The sequence below is a fragment of the Neomonachus schauinslandi genome, chromosome 7 (genome assembly GCF_002201575.2).
Source record: "Neomonachus schauinslandi chromosome 7, ASM220157v2, whole genome shotgun sequence".
NCBI classification, from domain to species: domain Eukaryota; kingdom Metazoa; phylum Chordata; class Mammalia; order Carnivora; family Phocidae; genus Neomonachus; species Neomonachus schauinslandi.
The window spans coordinates 38,790,627-38,802,110 of record NC_058409.1 but is presented as its reverse complement, the minus strand read 5'-3'; the positions used below and the strand labels follow the sequence as shown (position 1 = coordinate 38,802,110).

At 39.4% G+C, this 11,484-nt stretch overlaps 1 protein-coding gene across 5 annotated transcripts in view; it reads left to right on the top strand.

Annotated features, from left to right (window-relative positions):
* The first annotated feature begins 557 nt into the window (after nucleotides 1-557).
* The window catches only part of IL6ST (interleukin 6 cytokine family signal transducer), a 54,155-nt gene continuing 43,228 nt past the window's right edge, over nucleotides 558-11,484 (top strand). For 2 of the 5 annotated variants that reach the window (XM_021701755.1, XM_021701752.1), the window contains exons 1-2: nucleotides 558-775; nucleotides 6,937-7,023. The gene's annotated coding sequence lies outside the window, so the exon portion shown is untranslated. Of the gene's footprint in view, nucleotides 776-6,924; nucleotides 7,031-11,484 lie in introns of those variants that run through there. The other 3 variants (XM_021701754.1, XM_044916776.1, XM_021701753.1) reach the window with 3 other exon arrangements.

Genomic DNA, 11,484 nt, shown 5'->3' with positions numbered 1-11,484 from the left:
CGTGGCAAGGTTCATTTATGTAAGACTTGGACCGAGGCCGCCGCCACCACGATCTGCGGTAATCTCGTGTGGAGTTACGACCATCTAGTCCTTCACTTTCCCTGAGAAACTCCCACGCCTCCCCTGTCCCCAAGGGAGCCCGGCGGTCCCTCGCGGCTCTGAGTCCCTCGGGGAAGGACGCGAAGGAAGGCCGCGGGACCGCAACGAGAAAGGAGAGCGGCAGGCGTACAAAGCACCCGGGCTGCAATTCACGACCCTGTTACTCCACGAAAAAATGGAACATTCCGCTCCTTCCGCCCGCAGAGGGGAGGTGGGGGGAACCCTTCGATCTGGTCTAGGAAAAGCGACGCTGGCGCAGCCGCCGGAATCCCGGACGCCAGGATCCGCGTTACGGGAATCGTAGCTGCCTGGAGTCCCGCCCCCTCGCCGTCGGGCTACCGCCCGGCCAGTACCCTAGCGCGCCGGGTCTCTCTGGAGCCAATAGCATAGAGTCCCTAAGTCCGGAGGCGGGGCGCGGCGAGGGCGCTGCGGGGCGGGGTCGGGGGGCGCAACGCCCCGCCGTGGGAGGAGGGCCGCGTGCCGCGTCTGCGGGAAGGAACGCGGAGCGAGCCGGAGCAGAAGCGGGGAGCCGATAGGCCCGCGGAGCGGCGCGGGGAACGCTCGGGCGCAGCTGAGCCGGAGGCCGCGACTGCGCGGCCGACGGGCCCGGCCCGGCCTGGCGCGGAGGGAGTCGTGCGCTATACACACGCGGATGAGAGAGGCGCCGCGGCTTGAGGTGAGGAGGTGCCGTGGCCGAGTGAAGGGCCGTGTAGCGGGAGGGTGAGGGCTAGGTCGGGGAGTTCGGGCCTGGAGACCTGGCACTCGAGGGGGCCACCCTTCCCCGGGAGAGAGGCGCCCTAATACCGTGTCCGTCCCAAACTTGTTAGTTCCAGCCTGGAAATCCCCACATTCCTCCTTCCTTTCCGTGTTCACACACCTCTGAATTTGATTTCTACAACTTTGTCGCCTATATTTCTCAAACGTAAGCGCAGACCTTATCTCCAGCACACACACACACACACACACACACACACACACACACACATCCACCCACACACCCTTCTTAGGCCCACGCCCCCAAATCCCCACTTTTTGCCCTTTTCCATCTCCCCTTAATTTCTACTAGCCCCGCACTTGACTCTTCATTTTCTACCCGGCGATTAGTATCTCTTCACCAAAGCCATCTTTTCATCCTGAAGTTGTAATGTTTCACAGGGTTGGAAGTTCACCTTAATTAAAACATTTTAAACTAACGTCTTTTTTCTTCTTTTTACCTCTTACGTGTACCCGTCCTAACGAATCCCACATAACACTATCTGAGAAGCACCGAATCCATCTTTAAAAGTTCACCCCTCCCCCAAGCTTAAAGGTTATTCCAAGCGGCAAGGTTCTGTTTTTCAGTAGATGAACAGCAATTTATTCATAACTCCAACTGAAAAAATATCACAGGTTAGAACTAAGACTTGCCACTTTTGTTTTTTGGGTTTTTCCTCCCTTAAGAAGAACACTCATTTCGGTTTAATTTGTGTAGTATTGGCATTTTCAACAGTTACACTGCTTTAAAAATAATTAGTGATTAGAATGCCGGGATGACTCTTATAAAAGATTGGAGCCTTTGGTTAAGTCAGTGCTGTAAACAAACCCTTTAGACTGTGTGACTGCCAGCTTCAAGTTGGAACAACTCTTAATTTGAAATTCCTGACTCAGATCATCATATGAGCTAGCTGTTCGCCATTATCTTAATTTCTTAAATTCATAATAATTCCCACTTGGAAGTATTTTTGAACTGTAAATGGAATTCTACGTTTATAGGACCAACTTGATATTAAGTTAAATCATGTTTTCAGCTGTTTGTTTTGGGAGATTATTTTGAACACTTGTTTTTAATCACGTGGAAGAAAAAAATTACAGGATGGAGAAAGGGTGAGAAAAGGAGAATAAATTTTGTAGTGGAATTTTTCCCTCAAGTCTGTATAATTGACAATGCTATACATGTTTAATTTTGTCATAGGTAATTTAGAATATTATAAATACTGCTGCCAGCTAAGTTAATATATTTTCTTAGTAATGAAAACCGTGCACAGTGTTCTCATTTTTATTTATGAGTTGCAGTATTTTCAGTTTAGTTAAAAATTTTCCCAAGGGAATTTGCACTGCAGTTAAATGTTAGGGTGAATGTCGATTATTATATACCTATGAAGTAAAATGTTGTGATATCCTTTATAGAGAAGGAAACTGAGGGTTAGGGTTGCTGTGAAACCTAGATCTGTGTAATTCCAAATCCTGTACTCTCAGTTGGTCATTTTATCATGCTGACACATTTCTCCTAAAGGATCCACTACTACAGTTTGGTTTGGGAACTTGCCTACTCCCCATAACTGATCTGCAAGGAAGGTTTTTCCCCCCACAAAAGTGAGAGCTTCTCATTTTAACAGGAGTCAAGACCCCCTGGCCCTGATACATTAGCAGCCTGGCTCCCAGAGAAGCGTGGAATGTTCTCAACAGTCTTCTCTATTTCTTTGATTGTGCAAAGGTCGCATGATCAGAGTTGAAGTTTCTACTCTTATTATTTTACACAACAAATACTAAACACTTACTGCTGGCTATAGGAATTCACAAAGATGCATGAGGTATTCTTAGGACCTTTATAGAGTTTACAGAAATTGGGCTGACAGATGTATGAAAAATTGCGAGGATGCAAGGTAGTTTCAATTACATGTAGAATGATAGGGAAACTGCTATATTTAAATTAGGGAGTGATTATTTAACGGTTGGAATGATCAAAGGATTGAGCAGAGGTCAGACTTGAAACCTTTATGAGATTTGGATAAAGAGAAAAATGAAGGAAACCCATTCCAAATAAAGATCTATGTAGATGGGCGCCTGGGTGGCTCAGTTGGTTAAGCGACTGCCTTCGGCTCAGGTCATGATCCTGGAGTCCTGGGATTGAGTCCCGCATCGGGCTCCCGGCTCGGCGGGGAGCCTGTTTCTCCCTCTGACCCTATCCCCTCTCATGCTGTTTCTCTCTCTCTCTCAAATAAATAAATAAATAAAATCTTTAAAAAAAAAAAAAAAGATCTATGTAGAAAGAGTCAGAAATAACCAGGGTATATTAATTATAATAGGCGATACATATGTAATACTTATTTTGTGCCAGTCACTGTTCTGAGCACTTTGTCCGTATTCTTTTAATCCTCATAACTTTAGGAGGTAAATGTTACTATCTTCCTTTTACAAAGAAGGAAACCAAAGCAAAGAGAGGTTTAATTTGTCCAGTGCCACACAGTTAATAAGGGGTAGATCTAGAATTCATACATAGATAGCCTGGCTTCAGAATCTGAGCTCTTAACTGTGACGCATATATTCCCTCTTCATATAGTATACTTGACTGACAGTGACTAGAATAATATGTCCATTCGAGGAGGTCTTTTAAAACCCACTCTTGATTGTCCTCTATGTGCCTCAAAGTATCTTCGATTCTGAGGATATCAAGACATAGAAACAAATAATTACAGTACAGTGTTACCAGTCCTATTACAGAACTGTACACAAGTGCATTGGGAGCAAAGATGTTTGTGGGAACAGGGAAATTTCACAGGAGAGATGATGTTTCATCGAAGTTATACATGGTGCAAAGCAGAGTCTGGGAAAAGACATTGTAGAGTTAGGGGATAGCATATGTAGAAGCACAAACTCTGAAATAACAAAGTGTGTTAGAGAAAGTCTTGTAGTTTACTGTGGCTTGAGCTTAGTCTGTAGGAGTGAGCTTAGTCAGTAGAAGTGAGCTTAGTCTATAGGAGTAGGGAATGATAAAAAGTAGACCAAGATGTGAATGGCATGATGAGGTCAAGGAAAATGAAGAACTTAAATATTTGCTTTGCATATGGGAAACTACATAAATAATTTCAGCAGATTGTTTGCTATTCTCTTTAGATGTGCAGTGGTGGGGTAGCATGAGGGAACAGTCTGAGTAGAGGGGGTTTTTAGAATAGGCTTTATTATTTATTTGTTTATTTTAAGTAATCTCTACACCCAACGTGGGGCTTGAACTCAACAACCCCAAAATCAAGAACCACTTGCTCTAACAGCTGAGCCAGTCGGGCCCCTCTGGAATAGATTTTAAATACTGGAGAAGATAGGTTACACAGACACATGAAGCCAAATTTTTACGTTCTTAAATAGCTAAAATATTTGGCATTATTATTGACCCTTTAAAAAGCTTCTGAAGATAAGAGTGACGAGTTTAAAGTAGTGTTTTAGATAGATTCATCTACCTATAATGTCAGAATGATTTGGAGGATGGAAAGAGACTGGAAGCAGGAAGGCAGATAAATAGTAAGGTGATCGGTGCCTAAATTATGTTAGTCATGGTAGAGGGTAGAAAAGAAGAGACAAATGGGAGAGACATCATGAAAGAAGATTAGATAAGCTATAATTTAATGGATAGGTAAGAGGCAACAATTGACCCCATTGACTTAGGCAGTTCAAGAAGGGTGATCTTAGATGGGGGAAAAAGATACGACTTTTCTTAGAAGTCAGTGCATTTATATCTATGTGTGCACCAGCATGTGTGTATTTGTGTATTGTTTTTAGACCTTTCTATTTGAGTCAGAGGCAGAATATCCACGACAATGATACATAACTGGAATCAAAGATCCCCGCCAGAATTCTTGAAATTATTTTGTTTGAGATAGTGATAACTTCAAGTCCTATGTCTTCATATGTTGATATTTTTAAAAAATAGTAGATTCCAAATACTTGGGTACTTTCATAGCCAGGAGGTAAACCCTAGCAGAGAATTCAGTGAAGGAGACATAAAGAAGCTAAATGAAAGAATTCAACCACATGATACCATTACGTAGAAATCAGGAGATAAGAGAAATTCAAGAAACAACCGGTCAACAATGTTCAGAAGCCCTCCTTGTTACAATGTCTACAGTCTCTCTTTCATTCTGTGTCTGTCTAGTATATCTTAATGAGACTTAACGAGGAATTAGTTAGCTAATGGATCATGACTAAGAGAACTATATGTGTTGAAATGTGGCTGTAGCATAGGTTATTATTTTAAAGCTTTATGTTTACATATTCAGAGCAGGAGCTTTATTCCTTTCAGCGCAGTAAATCTGTTGCACTGTTAAAATTTGGATGTTCTGCCTCCAAATTTTCATTTTCTCTTTTTTTTTTTTTTTTTAAAGATTTTATTTATTTATTTGAGAGAGAGAATGAGATAGAGCATGAGAGGGGGGAGGGTCAGAGGGAGAAGCAGGCTCGCCGCTGAGCTGGGAGCCCGATGTGGGACTGGATCCTAGGACTCCAGGATCATGACCTGAGCCGAAAGGCAGTCGCTTAACCAACTGAGCCACCCAGGCGCCCTCATTTTCTCTTTACTCAGACTCATCAGTTTCATCCTGTGCTCTGAGGTAGATTGGTTTCATCATTACTTCTGTAGAGTGCATTTCATATTGGTTGTCTACACAATCTGTTTTTGTTTGGATGTTCTGTTGTATATATACCCTCACCTCCATTCCCTAACACAAAGTAAACTCATCAGAGCTGGGTTTCAGATAGCACAGCTCTGGTTTGTACCCTGGCATGTGCTGGCATTTTGCCATTGATTATCTTCATTTGACATTTAGAGTTAAAGATGGCTTACAGCTCATGTGTATGCATGCTATTTTCTCTGTTTAGGAAAATCTTTACTTGTATTTCATTTCTGGGCCTTCCTGGATCCTTTGTGAATTGGGTTATTCTCTATGCTCCCGTAGCATTCTGTGCATATTCTATCTCTCTAAATTTTAAACTTCTTAAGAGCAAGACCTGTTTATTTGGCTTCAACTATATGTGTTATGTTTTATTTCTTAAGCTGTAGTGAGAACGTAAATCGTCATCAAAATACTCTTTAAACCTTTTCGTATGTCTAAAACAGTCAGTGATAATGTGTAGGGGGACTTGCCTGACTCTAAGGTCATAAACATAACTGTATTTTCTTCCCATACTTGAAATCTAAAGATCCTTAATCTGGAGTGTATGTATGTGTAATGAAGTAGAACTCTTCATCTTTTTGCTTGTGGAGCCAGTTGTCCCAGTACTATTTATTAAATGGTCCTTTATTTCCCCAGTGATATGAGGTGCTTTTTTTTTTATCAGATTAAATTCTTAAATATATATGGGTCTGTTTCTGGATTTTTTGTTTTATACCATTGATCAAATTACTCACATGCAGTGCCCTGTCTTAATTACTATAATGTTGCGGTGTGCCTTAATAGATGATAGGGCAAGTATTTTTTTATTCTTTTGAAAATGGGCTTTTGGTTATTATCTAATGTCTTATATGACATTTTAAATTGGTTTGTAAAGTTCTATAATAAACTACTTTGTAATTTAGATTAAATTGTGTTACATGAAGATAGTAATTTGTGAAGAACCAATGTCTGTACTATGTATATTTTGTTTTCCATTCCATGGTATTTAAGTCTTAACTGATGAGCTGTTTAGTAAGGGTTTATAGTTTTCTGTATAAAGTTATTACATAGTTCTGATTAGATTTTTTCTTAGTTATTATAGTTTTTGATGCTGTTGTGAATAGGATTTTTTCTTTTACATTTTAATTGGTTATTCCTGGTATATAGGAGAGCTACGTTTTTTGATGATCTTTTGTTTAACTATTGTTAAACGCTCAGTAGTTGTGGTAGTTTGTCATTTGATTCTCATTCTTTTTCTTAATAGATAATATCTACCAGCTTTTCTTTTTCCATTTTTATATCATCATTTGTTCTATTTTTGGTTAAGCCATCTAGAACAGTGTTGAATAAGTGATGACTCCAAGCATCTTGTTTGAATTTTGACTTTGATAGAAATGCTTCTAATTTTTATTTTTGAATATGATGTTTGCTCTAGGTTTCTGATAACGGATTGTGGCAGCAACAGCAAGAGCTGCACTGATAACAACAGATTACCGTTTATTGAGTACATACTATGAGCCAGGTAAATTGTAAGTGCTTTATGTTTATTGACTATTTAATCTTCACAAAAGTCCTAGGTGGTATGTGGGTAGGTGGTGGTGTTATCCTCATTTTACAGATAAGGAAAATGAAAGTGAGGGATATCAAATAACTTGGCTAAGATGTTTTACAAAAAATAAAGAGTTGGGATTTGAACAAAGGCAGTCTTATTCCAGAATCTATCCTCCTCTTTGTTACACTGCATCAAGATAAGGATGGTCTCTTTCAGTCTTTGTTTTTTTTGACACTTTGTTGTTATTTTAAAATTTTAAGTGAACAGCTGTTGAATATTATCAGATGATTTTCAAGCATCTGTTGGAATGATTGTATAGTTTTCTTAATACAGTGGGTAATATTTTATCTTTTTGCTTAATGGACCATACTTATACTTTTAGGTTTGTTTTTTTTTTTAAGATTTTTTAAATTAATTTATTCGAGAGAGAGAGCACGAGCAGGATGGGGGGAGGGGTAGAGGGTGAGGGAGAAGCAGACTCCCCGCTGAGCAAGGAGCCTGACTCGGGGCGCCATCCCAGGACTCTGGGATTATGACCTGAGCCCAAGGCAGATGCATAACCGACTGAGCCACCCACGCGTCCCTATTTTTAGGCTTAATACTTGTTAGTATTTATGGGGTTTTTTGTTTTCATGTATGTTGCTAAAATTAATTTGCAAATGCTTTAATTAGGATTTGTCACACCAATATGTGTAATAGTTTGACAATAGTTTTATCATGTAATCCTTGCTTGATTTGGTATCCAAATGACTAGGCAACTTGCACTTAGGGCCAAAATGGGATGAGGAGAATAAGATTTACCCTTCTGCCTGAAACAACCATAAAACAAAAAAACACATGAAACAGTGATAATCAAGACACTTGACACTGGATAATGAAAGGCAGTGGTCTTGATAGATGGGAAACAAATAAGATGGACCCTATGATTGCACTAGCCTACTACCTTGAGAAAGTTTCCAGCCCATGGCACAGGTCGGGGGAATCCAAGGTAAGCTCTGTGGATTCTCTTTGACCTGTGGAAATGGCTGGGAATACCGAAGGAGCTAGAGTTCACAAAGCAGAATACTAGAGGACTCTTGAAAGCTTCAGAGGTCCTATTCAGCTATTTACCTGAGTGCTGACCAGTGCATGCATGTAAAGAAATTACTACAGACCAGGGAAAGAACCTCCTGGAGGTGGTAAAGATAACAGCACTTGGTGCTTCCATTGGTCAGGAAAGGTTCCTGTCCTCACCAGCCAGGTTGGAAACCATTTGACTCATGGGATATTGGATAGAGACAAAGAAGGATCCTGCCTCAGTAGTAGGAAATAAATCACCCTAGAATAAGCATTGCTCCAATCCCACCCAGTATATTTTAAGTTTTTGTTTTTGTTTAAATTCCTGGGATTTGAACATGATATTAATTTCGGGTTTACAATATAGTGATTCAGCACTTCCATACTACACCCAGTGCTCCTCACAAGTGCACTCCTTCATCCCCATCACCTATTTCACCCATCCCCCCACACATCTCTCCTCTGGTAACCATTAGTTTGTTTTCTATAGTTAACAGTCTGGGGGGCGCCAGGGTGGCTCAGTCAATTAAGCATCTGCCTTCGGCTCAGGTCATGATCTCAGGGTCCCAGGATCAAGCCCTCCATCAGGCTCCCTGCTCAGCAAGGGGTCTGCTCCCTCTCCCTCTGCCTCCCTCTCAAATAAATAGATCTTTTTTTTTTAAGTTTGTTCCTTTGCCTTTCTTTTCTTCCCCTTTGTTTTGTTTCTTAAATTCCATATATGAGTGAAATCATGTGGTATTTGTCTTCTCCAACTTATTTCACTTAGCATAATATTCTCCAGTTCCATCCACGTCATTGAAAATGGCAAGATTTCATTCTTTTTGATGGCTGAGTAATATTCCAGTGTGTGTGTGTGTGTGTGTGTGTGTATACATACATACATATGTGTATGTATACACACACACATCTCCTTCATCCATTCATCAGTCAGTGGACACTTGGGCTATTTCCATGATTTGGCTGTTAAAGATAATGCTACTGTAAACATAGGGGTGCATGTATCCCTTTATATTAATATTTTTGTATTCTTCAGGTAAATACCTAGTTACCAGTGTATCTTAAAAGCAAGACATGAAAGGACCATACTTTGCCAAGTAACTTAACTGTGTCCTGGAACAAAGTTCAAGAATATAGAAATACAGGGGCATTTGGGTGGCCCAATTGATCTTTAAAAAGAAAAGATTATAGAAATATAAAAAAATCCAATACAGATCCAATAGCAAATAAGGTGAAATTCAGTGTGCAACATCCAATCAGAAATTACCAGGCATGTAAGAGGCTTGAAAGTACAATGTATAATGAGAAAAATTAAAACTAACCCAGAGCTGACATAGATGTTAGAATTACCAGAGAAATTAAAAGTTATTATAACTGCGTCCTATATGTTCAAAAAGTTAGGTAGAATTATAGAATATGTGAAAAAGACCCACTTAAACCTCTAGAGATGATAAATATGATGTGTGAAATGAAAAATACACAAGTTAGGATTCATGGTAGATTAGACATTGCAGACAAAAAGATCAGTAAACCTAAAGACACAGCAGTAGAAATTATCATAAAACATAGAAAAAAAGGAAAAAGTGGATTGAGCAGTGAGCTGGGGGACTACTTCAAGCATCCTAATAATACATGTTATTAGAATCCTCAAGGGTAGGAGCACGAGGGTCACAGATAAATATATTCAAAGAAATAATGGCCACAGTTTTTCTAGATTTGATGAAAACTATTTAAACCAGCAGATCCTAGAAGTTCAACAAACTCTTAAGCACCAGAAACATGATGAAAACTTTACCAAGGTGCATTACAGTCAGATTGCTCAAAATTAGTGGTAAACTAGTTGTAAAAAACTTATATGCATCCAGAGGAGAAAAGAGACTTTTCATACAAAAGAAGAAAGATAAGGATGATAGTAGATTTCTCATTAGAAACAGTGCATGCAAGAACTTAATAGCTACATTTTTAAAGTACTGAAAGAAAAATTGAGAATCTATACCTAGTGAAAATATCTATGAAAAATAATAATGAAATATTTTTAGGTATATAGAAACTTAAAGAATCCATCACCAGCAGACCCACATTACAAATAATAATAAAATAATATCCTTCAGACAGAAGGAAAATATTAGATGAAAATGTAGACCTTAGACAAAGGGTGAGAAGCTCTAGAAATGGTAGTAGACATGGATGTATACACAAGATATTTGTATTATTGAAATCTCTTTTAAAATAATTATTTAAACAAAAACAATGACAGTATGGTTTACAACATATATAAAGTACATCTGAAGTTTATAAAATATGTAAAAGTAAGTTGTATGCCAAAAATAGCGTAAAGATCCAGAGGGGAGAAATGGATGTATACTCTAGTATACTTTACTGTGCGTGAGGTGCTGTAGACTGATAAGTTTAAGATGTATACTATAAATCTTAAAGTAATCACTAAGATAACAAAACAAAGAATTAATAGCTTACAAGCCAAAAAGAAAGACAAAATGGAAATCATAAAAAATAGTCACTTAACACAAATGACAGAAATAGAAGAGGGAGAACAGAGATCAAATAGGTAGAAAACAAATATAAAGATGATAGCGGGCGCCTGGGTGGCTCAGTTGGTTGAGCGACTGCCTTCGGCTCAGGTCATGATCCTGGAGTCCCGGGATCGAGTCCGCATCGGGCTCCCTGCTCAGCGGGGGGTCTGCTTCTCCCTCTGATCCTCTTCCCTCTCGTGCTCTCTGTCTCTCATTCTCTCTCTCAAATAAAAAAAAAAAAAAAGAGATGATAGCTTTAGGGCGCCTGGGTGGCTCAGTTGGTTAAGCGACTGCCTTCGGCTCAGGTCGTGATCCTGGAGTCTCGGGATCGAGTCCCACATCGGGCTCCCTGCTCAGCACGGAATCTGCTTCTCCCTCTGACCCTCCTCCCTCTCATGCTCTCTGTCTCTCATTCTCTCTCTCGCAAATAAATAAAATCTTAAAAAAAAAAAAATTTAAAGATGATAGCTTTAAACCTAACTATATCAATAATGATATTAAATATAAGTGGCTTGAAAGCAGAGGTTGTCAGATTAGATACAACTGTACGCTACCTACCAAAACAAAACATAAAAAACAAGGCTCTTTAAATATGAAGAAAGAAATAGGTAAAATATAAAAGAATGGGGAAAGATATACCATGTTAACTCTAATGGAAGAGAAGATTAGATGTCTATAATGATGTCAAAGTAGATTTCAGAGCCAAGAATATGACCATTGGTAAAGAAAGTCATTGCACAATGATAACAAGAATGGCTTCCTCAAGACCTTACATTTATGTGCCTAATAATGTAGCTTCAAAATAGGGCAAAATCTGAAAGAACTGAAAGAAGAAATAAATAAAGCT